Source organism: Colletes latitarsis, chromosome 5 (genome assembly GCF_051014445.1).
Source record: "Colletes latitarsis isolate SP2378_abdomen chromosome 5, iyColLati1, whole genome shotgun sequence".
Lineage (NCBI taxonomy): Eukaryota > Metazoa > Arthropoda > Insecta > Hymenoptera > Colletidae > Colletes > Colletes latitarsis.
The window spans coordinates 25,559,387-25,573,558 of NC_135138.1; the positions used below are offsets into that span (position 1 = coordinate 25,559,387).

Here is a 14,172-nt window from a genome sequence, read left to right on the forward strand (position 1 = left end):
ACTGGCCGCTGTCCGTGAGAAGAGGTCGCTAAAATCACGTCTCAACTTTTAGGTGGTGTGACGTACCATCAAAGGTTTAACCTATCCTTTGGAGATACATTGGTGTGACGAGAAGAATTACGAGAATGAGGTACGTACTTTTTACTTATTACCATTTAAACGTTTCTAATCACTACCAATACTCTCTGCCACTTTCCGTCGATACTTTCGTTTAATATTAGCACGAGTCTATTATAAATTCAGTCTGAATTGCAAAAAAAGACAACATCAATTTCGCGCCTTTTCTTGCATATTTAATCGACATCAATTATTATATCACTAAATGAAATCATCATATATCATGTGCAGATTATGCTTAATTAAGATATAGGTATATTTATTTTAATATATTTGATCGTAATTTGTGTTTATTTCTGTTGCAGACTTTGGTTGCTGCATGTCGATTGGAAGGAACGCTATCGACACGGAATCGACGCCGTGATGCTTCAAAATTTCGAAACGAGGGAATTTGCAAGTAAATATTGAAAAAATCTAGTTTATTATAATAAGTACCATTCTTCCACGAGAAGAAGGCACAGCGTATTTATATCTCAAAAAACGGTGACGAAAATCGGTGACAGCCAATCAGCGGACTCCAGCAAGAGTGGGGATGCAAACACTCTGTGCCTTCTCGTGGAAGGACAATAAGTATGATCCTATAAATGTTCATGTATTTTTGTCTTTTTGTCGATTCAGTATTTAATTTAGTATCAAATCGATAAATAGACCGATCTGTATGCTTACTTAATTATTTCTTATTTCTAATTCGAGTTCTTTTTCCAGAAATTTTGATGACCGCGCGCAATGCAGTCAATAGAATCAGTGTTTATTTCATCTAGAGTTTCTTGTTTTCCGAAAAACAGTGGTTTCAAATAGTGTATCGCTTATTAGAGTCAGTGCATCATTAAAAAGAAGTGTTTGGCGGTGCTTCAGGAGAAAAAAATGTAAGTACCTTCGTACTTTCTTAACACATAACCAATAATTAGTCGGTATGACTATTTTATCATTTCGATGTGACTCGCAACACTACCAATAGGTTATAGAAAACGACCATAGCGCTTACTATGGTAGGAAATGAAATTACAGGAATTCTTTCCTTTTTTAACTCTTTGCGACACAGGATTTCAGTTAATAAAATAGATCCATGTTGCATAGAAAATTTATTGCGTTTTAAATTAGACAAAATTGGTATATTTTTTATTAATAAAGGTATCACATAATGTAAAAACATAAAAAACATGAAAAAAGATTGTCGCAATAAACCTTCTGCTTCCAACAATTGATGAACCTGTATTGGCATGTTGAATGTTGCCAACACAAGTGAATACATTTATAACATTTGTTGAAGATATTACCAACTGCTTTACGTAAATAAGACGAAATATAAACCAGCCATTGCAATATTCCGAGGTGGGACTAAAAATGTCCCACCATGCATTACGGTGCATCAAAAAAGTGGGACACTTTTAATCCCAGCGTGGCCCAAAGAGTTAACGGAATTATCATTGATTAATACATAGGGTAAATAAAATTATATAGTATTTTCTTATTTCATTTCCACGTAATTTAAAGTCAAAAGAGAACAGACAGCAAGAGTTAGGTTACTATGTAAAGTTATTAAAATTTATAGCTGTCCATAGACTTTCTAATCATCCTGCTCGCTATCAGTGACCACAGGTACCGAGAGTACCTTTATTTGCTCAGAAAATCTATTAGGTCGTTTATTCATCGCTCTTAGTTTCCCAATCGATTGAAAATTACTGTACCATCGTAAACAAGTAATTAACGCTGCTACAGAGTAAAGTACATTTCGACCAAGTTGTATCACGATGAGGGTATTCGTGTCCCTCGATGCAGAAGTGCACCGAGGGATCGTGCAAGGTAAACTCAATTGTACTTTGTTTGTACGCGTAACAGACTGAAGATCGAAAATCTGATGAGGTTATCGAACCTATTATTCGGTAGCAATCATTTTTAAAATAGAGTTAATAGTGGATGTCTTGTTATTCTAGACACGTAGTGGTCACGCAAACAAATAGAAAGGGGATTAGAGAAAATACAGCTATGGGGATACTCACTCTGGAGGTCCACGTAGTATCAGTTGATATATTAAATTATAATCTTACATACTGTTAATTTAGGCATACAAATCGATTATGTTTTTCAAAAAGTCAAATGTTTTATAAACATTCATTCCAAAGGAAAGACTTAAATATTTTTTAAATTCTGTACTTTCCTATTATGAAATATAAAGGAGAAAGATGGATACAGTTTGGCAAGGACATATAATTTTACTCAAAACTCACATCTCTGCAATATACTTTTATAATAAAATGAAACATAACAGATACAATGCTGAAAATTTAAATAACGCACAAATTGTTATAGTTTGATTAATCACCATAAGTTCACGTGTCAGGGGAATAACTTAATCTCAAAATTTGTCATTAATAATTATATTCCTTACTTCTTTAGAATTTTTATAAATATTCATGCAATACATGTGCATGATATTTATTGCCTCTGTGTCGATAAATTTGTGTAAAGTTCAATATTCGCTAAACGTTATTTTTCGATTTCAGTCTATAGTTTAGGTCATTTCATCCTGCTTCAGAGCTGAAATGCTTTCTCTTAAATTAAACGATATTTGTATATATAAACTTCTTTCCAATATTAACGCAAAATGTCACAGTACGTAGAATATTTTATTACTGTTACTAATACTGATATCGCCTCATCATTTGCGTGCAATGAGAAAAGTTTATATAAATATGAATTCGAAAGTGGCGTTTGTTTCGCTTGAGACGTTCAAAGTTTCCAGAAAAGAGGACAATTTTACCATTTAAATTTTTTATTTCGTTCCTTGACAGTAAAATTCTTTTATTCTTTTGCATTTTTATTAAAAATTAATACAAATGTATTTTGAAATCGTAGATAATGTAAAATGAGTCAGATAAAAACTTAAAAATGCTGGACAATGAAAGTATCCGCCATGTTGCAGTATGCATTGAAACTGCTACCGAATATTACTCCATGACAATTTATTGAATAATTAATTAACTAAAGTTGTGTTAAAAGTGAGTTCTAAAGTTGTTTTACATAAGAGGTACTCTATAAAACTGAAGTATTTTTATAAAACTTTAAGCGTCCCCAGCGACGAAACGAGGCATAGTCAAACTCATGTTTGCACGAACTGTTCCCTTATTTCGACCTGTTAAAATTATTTCTCTATTCATATACTAAATATACATATAGCCACCTTCAATTATTCGTCATAGTAATATCAAGTGCATGTATATATTTTAAATTAGCTATGTACTTAAATTTGTGGTAAACTAAAATTGAAAGTATGCCAAATAAGTGGGAACTAGAAGAGATAAACTATTAAATTTGCTATACGTAATATTATCGTTCTCGTCGAAATTATTTATGTAAAACTTAAGAAGTAGACATTGAAATCTTTAGAAAAAGAAAACTAGGACAAAATCTCTGAAGTGTTCAGTATTCAGTATTTCGTAGTTTAAAAATTGAATTTTTAAATTTAAGTACTTGTCGCCTCTCGAAATTAATCTATATGAAATTCAATCGATTTCGTTTACACTATAAAAGAATCAATCCTATCGCAGAATTCATCGATTCTTTCTTAATAAAAAGAAGCCAATGCTGTTAAATAATTATTTGACAACGATGGCACCGCAAGACAGGCATATCCGTATTCTAAAATTCGTAATTATTATTTATCAGACTAATATTTCAGTTGAGCACGCCACTAGTCGTTTCGAATACCTGCCACCACCTTTGGTAGAGTTGCATGCAGCCGGCAATAGTAATATCTATACGTTTTACTGCTTCACTGTATCCTTGCAGTAAGGTTTCAGATATTGCTGATGCAAGGTTATTACGCGACCGATATTGCAGGGACCTTGTTCACCTTCTCTGTAGCATCGACGATTCGCTGGCCATAAGATTGTGTTATCAGGGCACATTGCAGTAGAGAGCTTGATGTATTCGACTTGTTCTGGCGAGTAGAGGATGTTCTTGTCCAAAGTTCTACTGAAAGCGCATGCAGGGTCGGTAAAAATGCAGACGACACAAATGGTGAACGCCGCTGTTATCATCACTGTGGAACGCATCGTTTCTAATCCGCGGATAAATCCGTAATCCTGCTGTTGACTGACTCTGGAAATAGAGATACCAGCTGTTAAATAGTTTTCTTCTACCCTGATATGAATATTTTTTTTTTTATGAATTGCACTTAATTTCCTAGGTGTAGAATACTTGATCATGATTCGAAAAAGATGAGTAGGAGAGTCAGTTCAAGTCTTAGCCCATCAGGAGGTTATAGGTTTCCATTCTTGGTACTCTAAGCATTACTATCCAAAACTAAAATCAATGATTGTTGTTCAGGTTGAAGGGAGCTGCACAAGGGGATAGAACGTGCTCCTAATCTCGAATCTTAGGATTAAGGAAGTAGGCTAGATATCCCAAATGCTTTTAAGAGCTACATGTATGGAATGGACACTCATTTATCTTAGGTGCTACGATACTATAAACCTGAAGAAGATTCGAGCAGCCAAATGACCCTTACTTACTAGAGTCTGGTGGGTTTCCATACTTGTATAATGACGAGAGCACTATTGTAGGTCTAATACACTCTAATACTATTACGCAGGAGGTTGGAACGTGTTCATTGTCTTCGAATCAAGTAGATTATAGGCTATACCCTCAGTATTCCTGAGTGCTGCGGCACAAAACTGAGACTCACTCATTTTAAAGCCTCTGGGTCACAAGTGAAAAGTTCTTTATATCTACTACTAGACATAACTACTATGTCCTACTAGAATGTAGTAGGTCTACTACATCTGTTCCATCGTGGCTGGAATAATGATAAGTGGGTTATCTTCCCTCTCCTCTCAGTAGCAGTAAACAGAGAGTATTCACGTTGATGATCATTGGATCAAGGAGATGCAGGTGTAAATCAGAGTATTCCTGAGCGCTAGACACTCAATTATGCCCCATTCACTTTGATAAAATAATTGTTTGGCAGGACTAGACGAGAAAATTAAAGAAAGCCTATGTAGACAACATTTATTCCTTTCCTTTATATAATCCTAAATAATGAAGCAAAGAAAATCATGAAATTTTCAAGCGTTGTTTCATCATTTCTCTCTTGGAATGTGAGCTATTATAATAGCTTGAGAATAGATGAGAAGAGCCTGAGAATAGATGGGACTTGGGAAATTGTAGTGAGATACTAAGGTAACTGTAACTTTGAAAATATACTTAGTCCCATTTGTTCTAACACTCTGCTAAAATATTCCAAGCTCCATTTATTTTCATATGTCCAAAATGTCCCAAGTCTCATCTCGTTTAACACTTTATCAACCGCACACTTTTTATGAATTCCACGCAATAACATGATTTAACTTGAACTTTTATTATTCTCGAGAAATATTCAATAGTATTTCTATGTTACTAAAAAATTATTTTCTTCTATAGGGAATAATTAATAATTATTAATTTCTCTTAAACGAATCCGATCCTAATACATTTTTCGAATTATATCTAACTATTCTCTGAACCCATGTTTGCCTAAACATAAAATCCTGCTGAGGACGTGGTGACGCGTCTAACGAATTAGTGGCCTAAATTTCCACCGTGGAGCGGCATGATCACGTTACACCTTCCAACCACTTTGCCGCACACAATTTGTAACATTGTTGAAGGCTGCTACTAAATTGGACCCAAAGGATGTACATTTCTAGTTGCGTCACTAACGAGTATCCCGCAGCAGGTAGTAAATTGCTAGAAGCGAAGATAGTTAGTGAAATTGTAGAAGTATCGTGACAATAAAGGAACTTCTTGCTCCCCATCACCTTTAACTCTAGAACACTATAGTGAGATAGGGTTCATCGCTTAATTTTCTTTGAATGCTTTCTTAGAGACTCTGCTTTTTATGCTTTCTAGTAATCATCTAGCAGGATTAGAGTTTGCTGTGTTATAGTAGCAGTATTGATTCACCGCGTATCCCAGTTTACTGTTAACAACCTGAAATACATGTATAGTAATGCAGGGTTCATGCAACGATTAATATATTGACTCCAAAGTTTTTTAATGCACCATTTTTAATAAATCCAGTCTTTGAAAAATTCTAACGTTAACAACCTCGCAAATGAAAGCATCTCTTTACGTACTCAGCGCAAAACCATCCACGAATCCTTTACAAAGACCGAAACTCAAAGCTTAAAAAGTCCAATTAATAAGAATATTAGTCTGCAGGAATAATTGCTTTGACGACCCTCGGATACCAGTTCTCGGAATGATTCAGAATTCCCCCGTCGTTGAAACGCAAATTCTGTTTACGAATGATGTTGCAAGTATCAAATGGGAATAGGTTGAGGTATTCTGAATAGCCTAAAGCGATATTAATGACCGTTTTAATAAAAATAAGGCGCAGTTCTGCGTCATAACGACAGCACGATGCAACGTTGTAATTCCCAAGGGTATTTATGATTTTACAGTTCGTTCGCCACGGTTTCGATCTGCGCGTTTAAATCAGACCTTCCGTAGTTCAGACGTAGTTTCCTCGAAGCGGTATCGAAGCCACTTTAATTCATCGCAAACGCTCGTCCAGTTGCCAGACGAACGTGTTATGTTCGATGCGAGTTTTGAATTGTAAAACATCTAGATTTCTGGAAATATTCAGGCAATTTGTCAAAAATTAACGAATTTCTCGTACCATTCGCGTGAACGAGGCAAGTTCGAGTCTCCTCGAGGGGGATTCGAATGTTTAGAGTAGATAGCCGAGTTTAGGTAGAATGCCAGGTACATAATCAACTTCTTGCCTCCTGGGGTCTTATCAATATCCGAAACTCTCATCTAACTATATTGTGTGTTATGATGAGCTGTTTGTTTCGTAGCACGACGGGGTTACATTCTAGTTTAGCTGATCAACGAAATTGTGATTCGTGCAACAAGACGAAAAATGCGATTCGAAGTGTTCTTACTTGTCTACGGAATCGAAACCACAACTTGATAAATTCCCCGAAAACTAGGAGTCAAAGCCACTAGGTAATATTGAACTATACAGACACTGCTAGGAAACTTTAAACCAGAATATTTTAGAATATCTAATTATGAATATTTTGTCGGTGAATTCCCATCGAAGTATTATAAAAACTTGATCAATATATGGAAACTGTTATTGCCACGTGTGTCTACTACGAAGATACATCGTTTTTATTGAAGATTATGCATGATATGAGCATTCACACGGGGATAAAAACGCCAGAATACTCTGCAGACAAGAAAGAATCAATCAATCATTTCTGGAGGATGCAAAGTCTGCAGAGAGCTTGCTTTATGATCCTGAAGTGGATGACTTCCGATAGGTTAAGGAGGGTTCCTCGTGCCTCGAGAAATGGAAAATATTTGAAATTTTATTTTTAGAAAAGCATGAAGGATATTAAACTGCTACTTTACAAACAATGTATTGTGGTTAGTCCAATCTTTTTAACCTTCAGAATCATCCATCGGAGGCCTTATGAAATGGCCCTGGGAGTATGAATCAATTTTATAAACGTTATTCAAGTGTAAGAAAGCACACTGTCTCTGAACAGAATTTATTTATAAATCCCTAACAAAGACGAATATTATAAGTAGATTTTGTTATAAAATCCTAAAAATGCTTCAGCCTTTCCCTGTCTGGACTAGAACACTCCCCTAATCCTCGCGGCACAAGCGGAGGACAGTTTGAGCTAAGCAACGCTAGCTTCTCTGCTTTATGGGACGGCGTAAAAATTTACGTTCGCGTTCGGGGGAACAGTTTTCTAGATAAAGTCGGACTTTACAGCGGTTTTTCAAACTCGAACCGGGCACTGTGCGTCGGATACTAGTTTTATCGACGATACACCGGAAGCGAAAGAACACGGGAATCCCGAATCGACGCGCGACGAGTCGACCGCGTCCGAATCTCGTACGCCGTAGCACGGTGCAGCTTTGTCTCGGATGGAAAATTAAATTCAAACTTTCCACCGGGTGAATCCACCCCTGTTGGAACCCCGTGAAAATTTCGCGAAACGCGATAGCGAAGAAACAAACGCGTTCTCTTTCTTTCGCGCCCAACGCTACTGGGAGAACTCGATATAATCTCTTTTCTTCCCCCTCCTCGTCTTGCTCGGGACAAGTTTTACTGCGTCGGAGAAGTTCGTTCATCTGTACGAAGAGCCGGGGAACGCTTGTGTGTTGGTCACGAAAAATGTGGACGCTTTAAACAAGCATTATATGATTCTCCTGGGTCGTTTGGGGGCCATCGATTTAATCGTTTCGGATGCGAGAATCCGGAATTGGAAATGCATTTTCTTAAGGGTGTTTCCCGGTAGATGCAATCTATAGGCAAAACAGCGAGTTTTTCTTTCGAATATCACTCTAGGGCATTCTTTACAGCATCTTAGTAATTCAGAGGATAGAGGGAGTAGAATTAGACGATGAAATTTGTGTTACAATTAGGTCTGTGATAGATGTAGATTTGAGTTAAATCTAGGTAATAGGTTACTGGGTAGAAGGACTAGATTAGACTTTCAAATCTCGGTTAGTGTTACAGAGGGATTAAATATTGGTTCGCGTTAAATGTAGTAAATAGATTAAAGAGTAGACGGAATAGTTTAGTCCGTGAAGTCTAGGTTAATGGTAGAACCTGATCCGATGTGCAACATACTTCGACGAATACGTATCTTGCTTCAAGAAATTTATAGGATAAAATACAAATAAAAAACCTCTCCGATCCCTGCAGATGTGGAGGTTTTGCAATATTTTTAAAAGTAAGTTTTCAACTTCTCTGGACGATACAATGACCTACGATTCAAGAAGATAGAGCACGCCAAGCTTTTACATTATCATCGTTCCTCGCGCGCTCTCTACGGCAATTTATTGCGTGTAGATAGCAATTAATTGTAACTCTTGTTGGAGACGGGAATTCGCCCGAGGACAATTCTTCTCGTCCTTTATCAGAATTCCTCGCGAGGAAAGCCGCGCGAAAGAGATCCATTATAATACGCGTAACGGCTTTTTAAATAATTTATTGCCCCGTGTTTCGCCGATGTATGTGTATCGTAATTTTTCAACGTAACACTCGTCGCTTTTGTTGTTTCAAAAAACTAGAATCACCATGTCGCCGCCGTTATTTCCAAATAATTGTATCTTGCGATTCTCTTTCCAACTATTTTTCAACGCGGGCAAAGATTGTTATAGTTGCGTTCCTTGAATGTTAACGCGATACCTCGATACGTACTGTTTAATTTAAGAAATTCAAATACAGTACCCCCGAAATCCTACGCACTTTCAAAGAAAAAATTCTCTATTGAAAATATAATATATGGCCAAAAATGATTCCTTGAAATGTCATGCCTATGTTTAAAAAATCATAACTTATAGACGGATTGATGAATTGTAATGTTTCAAAATACAAACAACGCGTATTTTGGCGAAGAATATTTAGAAATTCTAGGAACGTTCGGAAAGTTGTTTCTTGACCTCGTAAAGTGAGAAATACCCCATAAAAATGGTCCAATTTTCAAACGACCAAAACTGCTACAATAGTGAATGTATTTCATTAAAATTTATTTGTGAAATAGAGCTTACGGATACCTACAAAAAAGTATTAAATGATCTTTTCGTAGAACGTCAAACAAGTTTATCAAAAATGAAAAACAAATTTTAAAGAAAAATCAACTGGAAGTAGCTGCTGTTCGGCAAAAACAAAAAAATTCAAATCGTTCTGGAAAAATTATTTTCGGTTGCGAGGACCAATTACAATCATTTTTGGTCAATAGACATAATCCCGAATTCCTACGCACTTTCGAGAAAAAAATTCATTACAATTTCAGGTTAAAAATGATGCCTGGAAATTTCATGCGTATCTTTAAAACGTTATGACTTCTGAACGGATTGAAGGATTTTAATGTTTCAAAATGCAAACGACGCGTATTTTAATGAAGAATATGTAGAAATTCCGAAAATATTCCAAAAGTTGTTCCCTGACCCCGTAAAGTGAGCAAAAGCCCATACGAATGGTCCAACTTTCAAACAGCCATAACTTCTACAATAGTGAATATATTTCAATGAAACTTTTCTCTGAAACAGACCTCATGGGTACCTACAAAAAAGTATTAGACAACTTTTCTGTAAAGCGGCAAACAAAATTATTGAAAATTAAAAACGTATTTTTAAGAATAATCGACAGGGGATGCTTAAATTCTTCGGCGAAGAAAAATTTTTTCCAATCATTCTGAAAAAATTATTTTTAGTTGCGGGGGTCAATTACAATCATTTCTTATGAATGCACATACTCCCGAATTCCTATCCATTTTCGAGAAAAAAATTCTTTACTGAAAATATAATTTTTGGCCAAAAATGTTTCTGTGGAAATGTTTAAAGAATCGTAACTTCAGGATGGATTGAAGGATTTTAATGTTTCAAATTGGAAACAACGAGTATTTTAATGAGGCATATTTATAAATTCTAAGAACGTTGGAAAAGTTATTCCTTAATTCCGTAAGGTGACAAAACCCCTTAAAAATGGTCCAATTCCTCGTTTCAATTATCTCATATGTAGGTATATGTACGTATAATCCAATTATCTGGCATATTTGATTTTTCGGTATTGCCCTAGACCCAAGTATGCCGGATAATCGAAATTTTACTGTATTTTGTCGTGCTTGTGTTAATTTTTAGAACGTATATGGCGTGATGTCGAAGACCTTCAACTTAACGCTAAAACGTCGAGTTAAAATAAACGTGTTTATCGTATTGCTCTTAGATACGATGTTTAAATTTTTGATTCGCTATTTAATATTTTCACGACTTGAATAAAATAGAGTTGAATATTCTGGATGTTTTTCTGGTGGCATTTTTGAAGCACGATCTCGGTGCTTGGTGTAGAAATTGTGAAATATATAGTGTAACTATCTTTTGCATTTATTGAATTTTCTGAAGATGTTATGTAGAGATCTAAGGCTTGGAAGCTTCTTCGAGAAGTGACAAATCCATTGGCGAAAACCGCATCGAAATCGAGGTTGAGGTTCTCGAGTTTTGAGTGGCCGAACAGTAGATCCGACTTTACTTTATATACCGGGTGGACGAACAACTTAGGTCACTTCAAAGTCTAATGAAATTGTATTATAGGTCATTAAAGTCATCAAAACTTTTTTTCCTTTAATAAGAATAGAAATCTTCGAAAATTCTTTGCTCGACAAGAAATTATTACTAAATAACGCAGATAATAGCGATAATTGTAGTTATTTTTTTATCTTGTATATAGCAGTATATGAACGTTGATTTTTTTTCTTTTCCGCTTCAATATTTAAAACTTTTTAAAGTGGGATTAATGCAGACTTCTTGTTTCATTCGCACGAGTGAATAAAACGAATAAAACGTGTATTGCTCTTACAATCGAAAGAAAAGTTTACATTAATCCCACCTACTCCCTTTTATTATTCTTTCGTAGCACAAAGGGTATTCAAATCAAGAACGTCGATTATACTACCAGCGAAAGAATGAAACTGCTAAGTATAATGGTCTACATAAACGTCTAATAAAAAGTAGATTTTAAACTGCCATATAGAATAGCTGTTCAATTTCTATTTAATATCAAGAAATCAGGGTGCATTTAACAATATCTGTAAACTCTCGAAAATAATATTATCTCATCAATTTTGTAACTCTTGTGAAAATTTCATCTTCGTATAAATTTTATCGAGTATAAGAAGTCTACAAATTTTTTAACCATCTTTTCTCAACTTCCCATAAGTACCACTTGTTTCTTTCGCTTGTAACTTATGGTACGTTTGATCCTATCGCTGTTGGTGATTCAGTGGCAACTCGTTTATGTCGTAAAAGAACATTTGGTGCAGCTTTGAGAAACGGTAACTTGATCGATGAAGCACAGAGTCGGTTCATATTACGTTCGAAAGAAAATGGGGGTCGTTGCGACAATAAACATGATGAATTATTCGTAGTTCATGGGAATTTAGATTGAGTTATTCTTTCTGTTTTTATCGTATCCATTTCTAGTGGCCATCATCAATTGTCTCGTAGTATCGTTACGTTTAACCCGTGCGAACTCATTTTTAATTCCTTGTTCCGCGGATAATTTATGGATATCCACGTGCATTGGAAATTTATGCGATCGCGCGCATAGAAGTACGTACAATGAGACTTGCGAAATTACGTGTCAAAGAAGATGACGCATTTATGGGTGCTTTTTTCCTTTCGGTTCACCTTTTACCAATTTTTTTTAACCGCGAAGCAGAACGAATTTTGTCTACGCTCGTTTATCAATACAGATAAGAATAATTGCACCTGAGTGGATTTGCATTGAACGTTATGCAGAACGATGGGCGTTAATTACAGACTTAAGTCAAGAAGTAGATGATAGAACTGGTTCGCTGAATATTTTTTTCAAAGGAATTTATAATTACAACTTGATATACTACAAAGTTAATTGCGTTCCAGAAATGAATCGTAGCGCCGACAAAGGTGTTTTTCCAGAAAAGGCGAATAGCAAAAAGTGTGATTGCAGCAGAAAAATTTTTTTTATGTTTTCGATGGCATCTTGAACATTGCGATACCAAAACTCGAGCGTTACTTGAAACGACAAAGATAGATGTTCACGATATAAGGCACACAACTTCATTTTACCTAAATCGAGTCGGCACTTAATATTTCGCAAGATATATGTGCAGCCTGTAATTTTGCAACAGTAGATTAAAATCGAAGACTAATATCTCAGGTCCTTCGTTAGCCTCTCCGTCCAGGGAGAAACTAATTTATGAGAAACACGGACCAAGCGTCTGCATGTCGGCGCGAAGACGCCAGGAGATAAAGGTGGAGCAACCGTCCGTGTAGCCGGTGTTTCTCTCGGTCTCAAACGAGCAGTTGATTTTGATCCGACTGTAATCGCGGACCGCCTCAAAATCGGCAATAAAGCAGCGCGTGAAACGTTTAACGCGCGCGGGGCGAGAAGCCCTAAAGCGCCTACTAGAGATGCAAAGCGTTTTCCATAATTTAGATTAAACTTACACTTTCGCACGCTTCTCGCCCGGGCAACAAGATTAACGATTACTTTGCACTCACGTTTGCCCGTTTATTTCCACCCTGTTCTTCCGGTTCCCCGTCCTTTATCCCTCGCTGGCGCGGCGCCTTCGAGCTTTCTGCGCTTGCAGCAGGCGGACAGTAAAGTTGCGCTTTACGAGTAATTCGCTGTCGCTGATAGAAATTTGATAATCGGTAGCTCGCGACGTGTCCCAGCCAGCGTGTACGAATCGAGACTCGCTCGGAGACTGCGAGGTCTTGTATCAAAAGTTAATCTACGCCAGGCACTGAAAGGATCCGTTCCAAGGAGGTGGAACGCGCGAGAAAGAAGGCCTCTGCCCGTCTCCTTCTAGACGTGTCACCAGTTTCGCGGAATACCGGGGTGGGAGGAGGAACGAGGGAAGGGATTAATCCGAAGCAGCCGGTGATCACCTCTTAGAGAACTGGTCTGATCGTGAGGAGACTACATTTTCGAAGCGCTCTCTGCGTTTCCAGCATCCTTTCGGACCTCTCCAGGGAAATAAAAGAACGTATTTATACCTCCGGCAGGGTAACGCCAGGAAGCGCTCCATAAATAGGATTCCTTATGACGCCGGAGCAACTTCGCGCGATTAATCCCTGTTTAGGCTCGCCTGGCGTCATCGAACTTTGACACGTGTGGATATACGCCAGAAACGTGGATACAAAAGCAATGGGAATATTACATGTAAACGCGTGTCATAGCTATTTTTACGTTTCAATAATAGGCAGTCGTTTACCTTCGCAAGAAGTGCTCAAAATGGCCGCCTATGGCCCCGTCTTAAAGTTTCTCAATTCTAAAATTCAAAGTGGGAGAGTTCATCGTCACGCATAACTGACATGCAACATACAACGTCTAATTGAATTTCTTCCCATAAATCATGCAATCAATTACTTATGAAATTGACATACGGTCGACCTGTTAATCTCCCAATGAGGAAAATATGGAGTTATCGAACATTGTTTACGCACAGTTTAATAGTTTCCGTTAGACTAACTTGATTTATAATTAATACATTGACTGTC

General features: G+C 36.7%; 1 long non-coding RNA gene across 1 annotated transcript; it reads right to left on the minus strand.

Annotated features, from left to right (window-relative positions):
* Positions 1-2,348: 2,348 nt before the first annotated feature.
* LOC143342161 (uncharacterized) lies at positions 2,349-13,613 on the minus strand. Its single transcript, XR_013079730.1, has 2 exons — positions 13,171-13,613; positions 2,349-4,218 (listed from the first exon to the last, which is right to left on the minus strand). It is a non-coding gene; the product is annotated as an uncharacterized LOC143342161 (long non-coding RNA).
* Between the last annotated feature and the right edge of the window lie 559 nt (positions 13,614-14,172).